We start from the raw sequence: 11,672 nt of genomic DNA, 5'->3' as shown, positions 1-11,672 counted from the left end.
ATCTCTCTATATATGCACACATATAAATATTAAGAAATATGTATTTCTGAAAGTCATTGTTTTTGTTGTTGTTTATTTATTTTCATCAAAGAACTTGTGAATGTTTTGTCATTTCTGCAAATCCATGAAAACAGCAAGGTGATTAGGATGGGCACTCAACCTCATTGTGGCCACATGGTCAAGTTTGCAGTCACTGACCAGAAAATAAGATACAGACCCAATGCCTTTACTTGTCATTTTGGTAGGGCATAATGTCTAACCTTGTTTGTGTATGCCTTTCCCTTCCACCTGCAGCCTGCTGCTCTACTGGTTGGTTGGCCTGTGTGCAACACAGATGTTTCTCTCCACTGCATGCTTAATTTGGAGGACGCTTTGTGAAACATATGTTTACATGAGAAACTAGTGCTCCCTTCTCCCAACACCTTCTTGTGCTGTGTAAACAATCTTCATCTGCCCCATCCGATCTGGGGCACGGGAGACTGCCACAGCTGTCAGTCTCTTTTTCAGCTTGTTCGCCTTGGTGAGCAGGGTCTTGGGATAATGTAACCTTTCCTTCTCTTTTCCAGATGAGTTGGAATGCAGCTTTTCCCCACTCCTTTCAACTCAGTTTCCTTCTGTAACCCCAGCATATTTCTATGTCCTTTCTTCTAGGTCTGTCTTTGTACTAGTTCCCCAGATGTGATCAAGGACGAACTCTCTCTGCTCCTCATTTTAATTTTCCTTGTAAGTACTTGGTTTGCATGAGCAGGAAGAGCCAAACCTCACACATTAAATGTATTCTTCTCATAGACACCTTCATTTTTCTTATTTATTTCTTTGACATTTGACATAGTAAACCATCGTCAAATTTACTCATTTTTTTCAACCTCATTAGTTCATCAAAAAGAAGGAATATATGTACATATATTCTACTTGTGATAACATAACTATAACATTTAATTATATGTAAATCAATGTAGGAAATGTCATATATTTATGTATATTTGCATGCACATATATATTTTTTATATTTATATTGTTTACATTTTAACTTATGTTTATATGTATATATGCTTTACAAAGAGAAACCTCAACTTTTCTTTCATTAATTCAATATGTATTTTTAATGTATTTATTTTTGTTTTTATTTATTATTTTTTAAAAATATATTTATTTTTATTAATTACAGTTTATTTACTTTGTATCCCAGCTGTAGCCCTCTCCCTTGTCCCACACCAATCCTACCCTCCCTCTCTCATCTCCTCCCATACCCCTCCTGAAGTTCACTAATAGGGGAGGTCCTCCTTCCCTTCCTTCTGACCCTAGTCTATTAGGTCTCATCAGCACTGGCTGCATTGTCTTGCTTTGTGGCCTGATAAGGCTGCTCCCCACTCAGAAGGAGATGATCAAAGTGCAGCCACTGAGTTCATGTTAGAGATAGTCCATGTTCCCATTACTAGGGAACCCACTTGGATACTGAGCTGCCATGGACTACGTATGTGCAGGGGTTCTAGGTTATCTCCATGCACGGTCCTTAGTTGGAGTATCAGTCTCAGAAAAGACCCCTGGGCTCAGATTTTTTGGTTCTGTTGCTCTCCTTGTGGAGCTCCTGTCCCCTCCAGGTCTTTCTATCTGCCCCTTCTTTCATAAGATTCCCTGCATTCTGCCCAAAGTTTGGATATGAGTCTCAGCATCTGCTTTGATACCTTGCCAGGTACAGTCTTTCAGAGGTCCTCTGTGGTAAGCTCCTTTCCTGTCCCCTGTTTTCTCCCTCTTCCAATGTCCATCTGCCTTTCTGAGTGAGGATTGATCATCTTACCCAGGGCCTTCCTTCTTGTTTAGCTTCTTTAGGTGTACAGACTTTTAGTATAAACATACTAATCCTAATAAACATCCTAATATCCATTTATAAGCGAATATACAGCATGTGTGTCTTTCTGCTTCTGGGATAGCTCACTCGGGATAATCTTTTTTAGTTCCCAACATTTGCCTGAAAATTTCATGATTGCAGCATAATATTCCATTGTATAAATGTAGCACAATTTCTGTATTCAGTCTTCAGTTGAGGGGCATCTGAGTTGTTTCCAGATTCTGGCTATTTGGAATAAAGCTGCTACGAACATGGTTGAGCAAATGTCTTTGTGTACTTGAGCACATTTTGGATATGCTCAAGAGTGGTATAGCTGGTATTGCCTAAGAGTGGTATAGCTGGATCTTGAGGTAGCACTATTCCCAATTGTCTGAGAAAGCGCCAGATGATTTCTAAAGTGGTTGTACACATTTACATTCCCACCAGCAAATGAAGGAGGGTTCCCCTTGCTCAAAATCCTTTCCAGCATGTGTTGTCACTTGAGTTTTGGATCTTAGCCATTCTGATGAGTGTAAGGTGAAATCTCAGGATCGTTATTTTTTTTAATTTATTTATTTTTATTATTAGTTACATTTTATTAACTCTGTATCCCAGCTGTATCCCCCTCCCTCATTCCTTCCCAATCCCATCCTACCTCCCTCATCTCCTCCCTGCCCCTTTCCTAGTCCACTGATTGGGGAGGACCTCCTCCCTTTTCATCTGACCCTGTTTTATCAGGTGTCTTCAGGACTGGCTTCAAAGTCCTCCTCTGTGGCCTAGCAGGACTGTGCCTCCCTTGGGGGGTGGGAAGGTCAGGGTGGTTTTGATTTGCATTTCTCTGATGACAAAGGACATTGAGAATTTTTTTGTAAAGTGTTTCTCTGCCATTTGTTATTCTATTGAGAAGAAGAATTCTCTGTTTAGCTCTGTACCCCATTTTTTAATTAGTTACTTGATTTATTGCTTTTTAACTTCTTGGGTTCTTTATATATTCTGGTTATTAGCCCTGTCAGATATAGGGTTGGTGAAGATCCTTTCCCAGTCTGTAGGTTGTCCTTTTGTTCTATTGACAGTGTCCTTTGCTTTACAGAAGTTTTCAGTCATTCAACACATATTTAAGAAATATATATATATATATATATATATATAGTATCATTTTTCTTCATGGTAGCATTAAAGTAATAAAGAAAATAAGCTCAAAGAATTTATGTTATAGCATGAGACATTAAGAAAAGGTGAGAACTACAAGGGAGTCTAGGATAGCTCTCATTTTTTCTGGAATATCAAATGCAAAGTAGCTAAAAACTGGGTATGCTTTTGGGATGGAAGAAGAGCAACATCAGGGACTGTTGATTTGTTTTGCTAAAACAACAAATAAAGAAACAAACAAACTTGCTGGGCCTGGTGGAGAACGCCTTTAATCCCAGCACTGGAGAGGCAGAAGCAGGTGGATCTCTGTTAGTTCATGGTCAGCCTGGTCTACAAAGTGAGTCCAGAACAGCCAGGTCTGTTACACACAGAAACCCTGTCTGGAAAAACAAAGTGAAACAAAGAAACAAACAAACAAACAACCCCCCTTAAACTTACTTTTCTCATTTTACAGGTTACATTTTTGCTTCTTTCTTGTTTGCTATCTAATTCTGAAATGTCTTTCTTTCTTTCTTTCTTTCTTTCTTTCTTTCTTTCTTTCTTTCTTTCTTTCTTCTTCTTCTTCTTTTTTTTTTTTTGAAATTTATTTTGAGTCTAGAAGTATCTGTGGTAATGCTAAAGTAGAGTAGTTAGATACTTCTATACTCCATTCATCCACTCATCTAAATGTTGCTGGGGGCACTGTTGTGAAACTCATAAGAAAGGAGGCCAGAATCAGGTGTAGATTGGGATTTTCTCTTTTCAAAATGGTAACAAATTTTCTATCAAGTCATCTGAATTCAATTTACTAGATACCCAATAGCCATTTTCATAATCAACCCTCTGTGTTTTTCTCAAAAATGGGTGCTAGTAAATCTTCCTTGACTGATGAAAGAGCTTCACGGTTTTGCAAACCAGTGGAGATTTTCCTAAGTTTTACTTCTTTTGAAGTTTAACCTCTGCCGCTTTTGAAAAAGAAGTTCATGCTGAAGTTTATAACAGTGGACATGCCTGCTTGCTTTGTTAGCCATGTAGCTGTCTAACCCACTGTTATTTTAACTCCATAGATGAACTAGGTCATAGATATGGATATAGGGTAAAATTCCTACACAAGGCTTTAGAGAGGAGATGGTATACTACTGACACCTGAAGGAGACAAACCAAGTAAGTACATAACACATAGTGAGAAAGAAGTTTTCTTTCCAGGAGCTAGCAAGAGCACTGAGGGGCTCGGAAGCACGCATCACGGTACGTGCACACTGATTCATAACAGCACACCCACGTACCACATTCATCTGTTGCATACATACTGAGTACATGTCTTTTTGGTCCATGCACTGCTCTTGCACATATAGCTGGCAAACACAGCCCTTGTTCACACCCCTCTGGAGCACATAAACTTGGAGTACAGAATGTTGCTGCACATGTAAGTGAACAGACACCTGAAGTATGTATATGAAGCACACGCACTGCTTGTTCCCACACCCTTGATGGAAACAAACAAACAAACAAACAAACAAAACCTCTGAACCACACATCCGTATTCACCTTGTTCATATTTCCCTGGTTCACACACCCATGGTACATTCCTGGTGGGATTTGGATTTGAAATGTCCTCCATAGGCATGTATCTCCCAGCTGGTAGCACTATTTGGGAAAGTTATGGAACCTTTACTAGGTGAGGCTTCCTGGAGGAAGGATGTTACATGGAACAGGATTTCAGGTTTTTAATAAAATAATTTTGAGATTCTATACCTCTCTCATCTATATATATATGTCCATCTTTCTTTCTTTCTTTCTTTCTTTCTTTCTTTCTTTCTTTCTCTTCCTTTCTTCCATCCTTCTTTCCTTCTTTCCTTCTTTCCTTCCTTCCTTCCTTCCTTCCTTCCTTCCTTCCTTCCTTCCTTCCTTTCTCTCCTTCCTTCCTTCCTTTCTTCCATCTATTTATCTTTCATCTATCTATCATCTATCATCTCTCTCTAATCTCTTTTTCTCTGCTTCCTGTATGCATATGAAATGAGTCATTGTTCTTCCTGAAAGGCCAGCTTAATCTTTTTGTTTTAATTCATTCGAGACACATTCCCACTAGAACTATAAACAAAAACAAACCCTCTTTTAATCTAAATTGCCTTTTGCCAGGGTATTTTCACTAACACAGAAATTGATACGAGAGAATTAGGGCTGTTGTCTGATGAATCTGTGTTGGTTTTTAGAGAAATATGGAAGACTTTGAAATTCTGGTCTACAAAATTTTAATGGGGCCATTCTTGTGGAAATATTCACATATTTTGATTTAAAGATATCTGGAAATTCTACCTATATCCTCAAAACTTTTGTGAGGTTCAATTAAAAAAAAAGTAATGGGCTAATTTATTTGAGAAAGAAAATTTTCTTTTGTTTGTTTTTTTGTTTCTATTTTTTGTTTTGTTTTGTTTTTGAGACAGGGTTTCTCTGTGTGGCCTTGGCTCTCCAGTACTCACTTTGTAGACTAGCTGTCTTCAAACTCAGAGTGATCTGCCTGCCTCTGCCTCCCTGAGTGCTGAGATTAAAGGCTTGCACCCCTACACCCAGCTGACAGAAAAAAAAAATTAAGATAGCATAACAAAAGGTGCCATGAGGATTAGGTCTCACATACTTCAGGCTCCAATTTGTGAAAGGACAGAGCCTAAGGGTTTGTCCTTGTTGAAAGACGTGGGTAGTGAAGCTTCACTCAAGCTTCAGCAAACAAAATCTGCTGCAACTGTGGTCTAGTGGGCCCCGTCCATCCCAAGATGACAGCCGAACATGGCACTGTACTCCATGTAGTAAAGTTCAGTAGGCATAAGAGTTGCAAGATTTAGGAGTCCGTAGATTCATCTTCTGTTTCAGAGAGTTACTGAAGAAAGGAATGTCTGTCAAGGGTGGAGTCCCTATAAGCCATTATGTGAAGCTATGTAAGATATGCTTGGGTTGTGACAAAAGCACAACGATATTAGATGCCAGAGCCACGGTGGTAATATATCTGCTAAGAAGGTTACATACAGGGAATGGAGAGATGAGAGAGATTGTACGGTCACCTAACTTCTGTGAAACTGAAGCCTCATAGACTATGACACAAAGCTGAAATAAATTTTACTATTTAAGTCTTTTTGACGATTGTTTTCATTTTGCTAAAACAAAGAATAGGGATTATGCTGACCTAGTAAATTTGTGGTTGTAGATTCTCCTCCAGTAACCATGATTTTACTAACAATGAGTAGTTAGGCTTTCACTACCAGACATGGTATACCTCGTGTTGAGCAGATCTTAAGTTCAATTAGAAAGCTGTTGGGTACTGTCAAGTATGTGTATGACTATTGTATCCATAGGGTTATATTACCATGCTTATTGTTGATTTGGGTAATAGGAGCCATAGCTGGGTGAGACTGTTGGTTTCCTCCCTCCTTTAGAAGCTTGCACACCACTTTCTGGTATCATGAAAGGTAGTCTGCAGAGAGGTGCATTTTGGTCAGTTAAGGTCAGTAGTTTCTGGGACCTTTTTCTGAAGTGCATGCTGTCTTTAGGAATACAACTTACCTGCAACTCTCAGTTGTAACTAAGAGAAATGGTATGTTTTGGGAGTTTCTTGGATAGCCATGCCCAACAACTAAAGAAAGACTTGGCTTCTCATGTACGGTTTTGGGGCTTTTGTTAGGTGATCTCTGGATCGTAGAGACAACCCAGATAAGAAAAGTTCATTAAAAATATAAGTGCATATTTTTACACAAAATTACACATATTATAGGACTTTTTGGTAAATAGCTAATAGTATGATTTCTTGTGACATTTTCAGACATCCTTATTGTTATTTTACCTATTTCCCTCCTTCTTCTGTACTTATTTTCCTCCCCCTTTGTGAGAAAGTCTCTACTTTCTCCCTTTCCCCTCTCAGATCACTGTATCCACTTTACCCTTCTCCCACTTTTTTTCTGTGTTTACCTCCCTCTCCCCAAGTCCAGAACAAGTACTACTTCTAGCATTCTTTGTAGTGCAGCCTTAATGGCCACCAATTCTTTATTTTTTTTTTTTATTACAAAATCTTTTTTCTTTGAACTTTGATTATGATTCCTAGTTTTGCCACATTGCTACACTGATGTTTGTGGTCTTTCAGAACATGTCAAGTATCAGCCCTTGCCCTTCTGGGCTTCAAAGTCACCATCAAAACCCAGGCATTACTCTGATGTATCTGGTTTTATATGTAGCACAGTCTTTCTCTCTTGAAGTGTTCAGTATCTTTCCTTTTAGTGTTTTGATTATGTGTTGCAGGAGAAATCTCTTTTCAAGTCCAGGTTATTTGGTGTTGTATGTGTCTTTTGTTTCTCAAGGTATCTCTTTATATTTAAAACTTTCTTTATATTTAAATTTTTTTCTTCTATGGTTTTGCTGAAACTATGTGCTATGTCTTTGACTTGGTTCTCCTAGATTTGGTATTTTCATGGTGTTTTAGATTTTACTGGAAAAGATAGATGTTTTGTTGCTGGATTTTACATCAATTAACATTTTCTTTATCTGAGTGATCCATTTCTTCTACTTTGTCTTCAAGACCGGATAACCTCTATTTCACAGGACCCAATCTGTTGGTAAAACTTTCCTGTGACCTTTTGCTTGACATTATGATTTATTCCTTTCAAGTGTTTCAATTTGGTTTTTCTTCAGAGATTTTCTTTATTCAATTGTGTTTTCATGTCTTGAATTGATTTCATTATTTCAAACAACTGTGTTTTCTAAATTTCCAGGAATTTATTCATATCCTCTTTGAGCTCCTTGAACATATTTAGAATTGTTAGCTTGAAGCCCTTGTCTTGTGTATTAGCTAACTTGTTTTTTCTATAAATATTTAAATGAGTGTGCAAATTTTAGTTGGACACAGTTTGCTTCTCTATGTTTGTATTTGGGGCATCGGTCTCTGGATCTGGAGGATAACTTGCAGGAACTTTTTCTCCTTTCACAAGGTGTTTCCTTGGAATCAAACTCAGATCCTCAATCTTGGTGGCTAGTGTCTTTACTCACTGAGCCATTAAAACAGTCCTGAGAATCCTATACATATATACAATTAAATATCACATTTTCATCTTCCTCTTTAACTGTTCTCACTTCTTCTCTATCCCTCCCCTTTCCTGTCTTTGTCATTATTTTTTTTTTATTATTTTATGACTCACTAAATTCAGTGAGTCTAGCCATATGTTCATGTGAATGGAGCTATCCACCGGAGCATGGAAAACCTGCATCCTCAAAAAAGTATAATTCTCTTTTTCTTAACTGCTATCAATGGTCAGGTCAGTATATTTTCAGTAAAAAACAAGGTCTTGGAGAGTACTTCCCACACCTATGGTCAGATTTTGAAGATTACTAAGGTACCTCCAAGAAGTACATGCTGATGAATGCTGTTGGGACAGTTTTCAAAGTTTTTTTTTTTGTTTGTTTGTTTGTTTGTTTCAGAATTAGCAGTATAGTATAGACAAATTAATAAAGTTCTGCCTCAAACAAAATTGGAGAAAACTTTCTTCATACATTTTCTTGAAGAGGAAGTTGTGTCCACAGCATTGGAACTCTGAATCCATCCAGGCTTTAGTCAACTGTATCCATCTTATAACTTCCTTTTTCCATTTTTTTTCCTTTTCTTCAGACTTCGTCTACATGGTGGACATTCTGAGGTTTGCATAGTGGAGATATTCAGGAGGATGGCTGATGAGGTGAGTAGGGTGGGTTGAGCACCATCTCTTTGAAATGGGACAGAACACAGCATGTGACAGACACAGGAAAGTCTAGGCATGGACTTCTGAAGTCTGACACACATGCTGCAGAGGAGCAGCCTGTAAGGAAAGAGGGACCTTCATCTGTGTTCATTTAAATACTGTTCCAATGTTCTGATGCAATTTAGTTTTTCATTACTTTAATGGGTTACAGTCCCGATAAACAGCGAGTTGTTGAATACTAGTTACCATAAAGTCTGAAATCCTCCACTATAAACTATACTCAGAGAGTTAAGTTGTCCTATATAGTTACGTCTGTCATTTAAATGTCGCTGCCACTGTAGCTGCAGAGTAGCAAAAGTTTACTTCAGTGGTCCCCGAAAGAGATGAAGATTTGCTTCCCTCCTCAGGGAGTATTAAGCAATATTATTTGTGATCGTCGTGACTTTATTCATGTATGTGTAGAATTGCGTATTGCTACTAGCAGCGAGTTGGGGGAGCCCATGAATGCTGTTGCGATCTACAGTGTATGAATGAGACAGCCCAAACAGCTTTCTGGCCTCCAAAGTTAATCATATCTCTATTGAGAAATCATGTGGAAAATAATTGGACTGAGTAGGAAGGGAGTAGACTCCAATGGTCAAAGAGAAGCCACCCTTATTTACATATTAAAAGAACATAAAAGTGAATAAACTGTAATTAATAAAAATTGAAAAAAAAAAGAACATAAATTGTTTTGTTCAATTAAGTTAGAACCTTACACAAGACACACATTTTAGGGTGGTGCTAGAAACCCAAACTGAAATAGGCAGATTAGATTATGACAACAAACAGGCTCTGAGAGGGGTTGTAAAATTTGCTCTGGTTTTAGGGTTTTGGAAGTGGTATTTGTCAGAGGAAATGGCAAGTCTAACATTAATGAGAGGAAAGAGAGTGTTTCTTACTAAGTTTTTCTTAGTAGAAAATTTATAACCTTCATTTAAATGGGAGATACTACTAAATGTGCCCTATTAAAATGCTGTTTAATTTCCTTACTCTTTGTCATGACATGCTGTTTTCTTCTCTACCCCCTTGGCAACTCTGAGTCCATAATTAAAATTTTTCTGTTATTGCTCTTCTCTCTGTCTGTCAATGCCTTCTAAGATCTGAATGGCCACTACTCATAGTCCCTCTATTATAATAAGAATCAATATGTTCAAACATTCTGAGTTATATGAATTAATGACTTAAATATTTCTTTTTTTAAATTTTCATAGTAACATCCATTTTCTGTAACAGAGTCATAAATTTTGTTATCCGAAAGAGAACTTTTCTTGAGAAAATTATATTGTTTTTTCCTTTGGTTCCATTTATGTTTTTAAAATGTTTTTCCTTTTAGCCATGTGTATAAATATGTATCTGTGTGGTGGCATAGGCATGGGAACACAGGTACTTTTAGAGGGTAGAGGGTCCTGATACATCTCAGTTAGGGTTTTAATTCTCCAGACATGCGTGCTGAGAACTGAACTCATGTCTTTTGGAAGAAGAGCAGCAAACTCTCTTAATCTAATCACTGAGCCATTCCTTTCCAGCTCTATGTCCCATTCAATGCAATGAGAAAAGTTTAGAAATCAGTAATTCAAATTTCCATTCACATGACAAAGTGCTCTGTTTATTACTTATTGGTACATTTATTTTTTTGTTTGAAAAATTCTTAGAAACATTTCCTTTTTCAGAACTATTTGGAGGAAAGGAAAATGAGATTTAGAACAAAAAATTCTAAGGAACACTACATGAGAATAATGTTGAAAAGTGACCATCAAAGAAATACATAAGGGACTGAAATTCAGTGTTAAATGACTGGAGATACCCTGAACAGGGAAGGTAAGAAATTAGAGAGGAAAAAATGGAGATATTGTGGATAAATAATACAAAAGATATTGACTACTATTGTGTCTGAAATCTACTATGGCAAACAGAAGAAACTCTTTAGAGAGAAAAAAAACATAAATATTCATAGAGAAACAATAGCTTTTCCCCCAAGTCAATGAAAAAAATGACATCACACCTATATTTATGTAATGAATCTGTATCCACACTTTTATTCACATAAGATGACATGTACATAATATTTGTGTGTGTGACTACATATGGCTGATATTTATATGCCATCTCAGACCCTCTAAATCTCTTTGACATTTTTGGTTTTATGAACACACTAGATTCCGCTGCTGAGAGAACACCACAGGAAAAGAAAAATTATAGTAATAGTTGAATGTTTTCTGTCACTGAAGGAGTTAAGTCCGGTCACTATTTGGCATGTTTAATGAAATTAGTTATGAACTTATTCACAAATCCTCACACATTTGTGCATAATAAATAACATTTAAACATCAAAATTTGAGTTTATCATACTAATGTTTAATAATAATATTTGTTATCTACTTAATTTATTTAGTAACTTTGTTATCCAGAGGTCTTGACACAGTTCTTCAGTTCGATGGCTTAGGAACCTGAGATGAAATTGCTGTAAGTTCAAGGCCAACTTGATCTATACAGTGAGTTCCAGGTCAGACAGGCCGACACAGGGAGATCCTGTAGCCAACAGCAAACAGACCAGTGTCACCTCCAAGTCCATGTTCTTTAGTAGGGTGGAAGCATCATAAAAGCAGAGGCCGTGTGTTTTTATCTCATTGTAAACCTGGGGAAGTGCGACTCTAAAAAGTAATGGAACAAAAATGAAACAGCAGAATTTCTATTTTCTAAATACTTATTTTCATACCCACTTCTAAGTATGGTTCTCGCTCCTCATCAAAGAAACTTTTCTTTGCAAATGGACAAGACCATTTCAGAAAACCAAAACTAACCAAAATGAGGAGAACAAGAGATTGGGTGATGTTCAGTCCCAATTGATAAACTAGCAACACAATTCTTGGACATAAGGCTCAGGGACCATTATGGAATAGGGGGCAAAAAGAGCTAGAGATTCACAGGAACTTTGCTGTGAGATTGTGTCTCCTGAAAGT

The sequence above is a fragment of the Meriones unguiculatus genome, chromosome 6 (genome assembly GCF_030254825.1).
Source record: "Meriones unguiculatus strain TT.TT164.6M chromosome 6, Bangor_MerUng_6.1, whole genome shotgun sequence".
NCBI classification, from domain to species: Eukaryota; Metazoa; Chordata; class Mammalia; order Rodentia; family Muridae; genus Meriones; species Meriones unguiculatus.
This window is presented reverse-complemented; position numbering follows the sequence as displayed.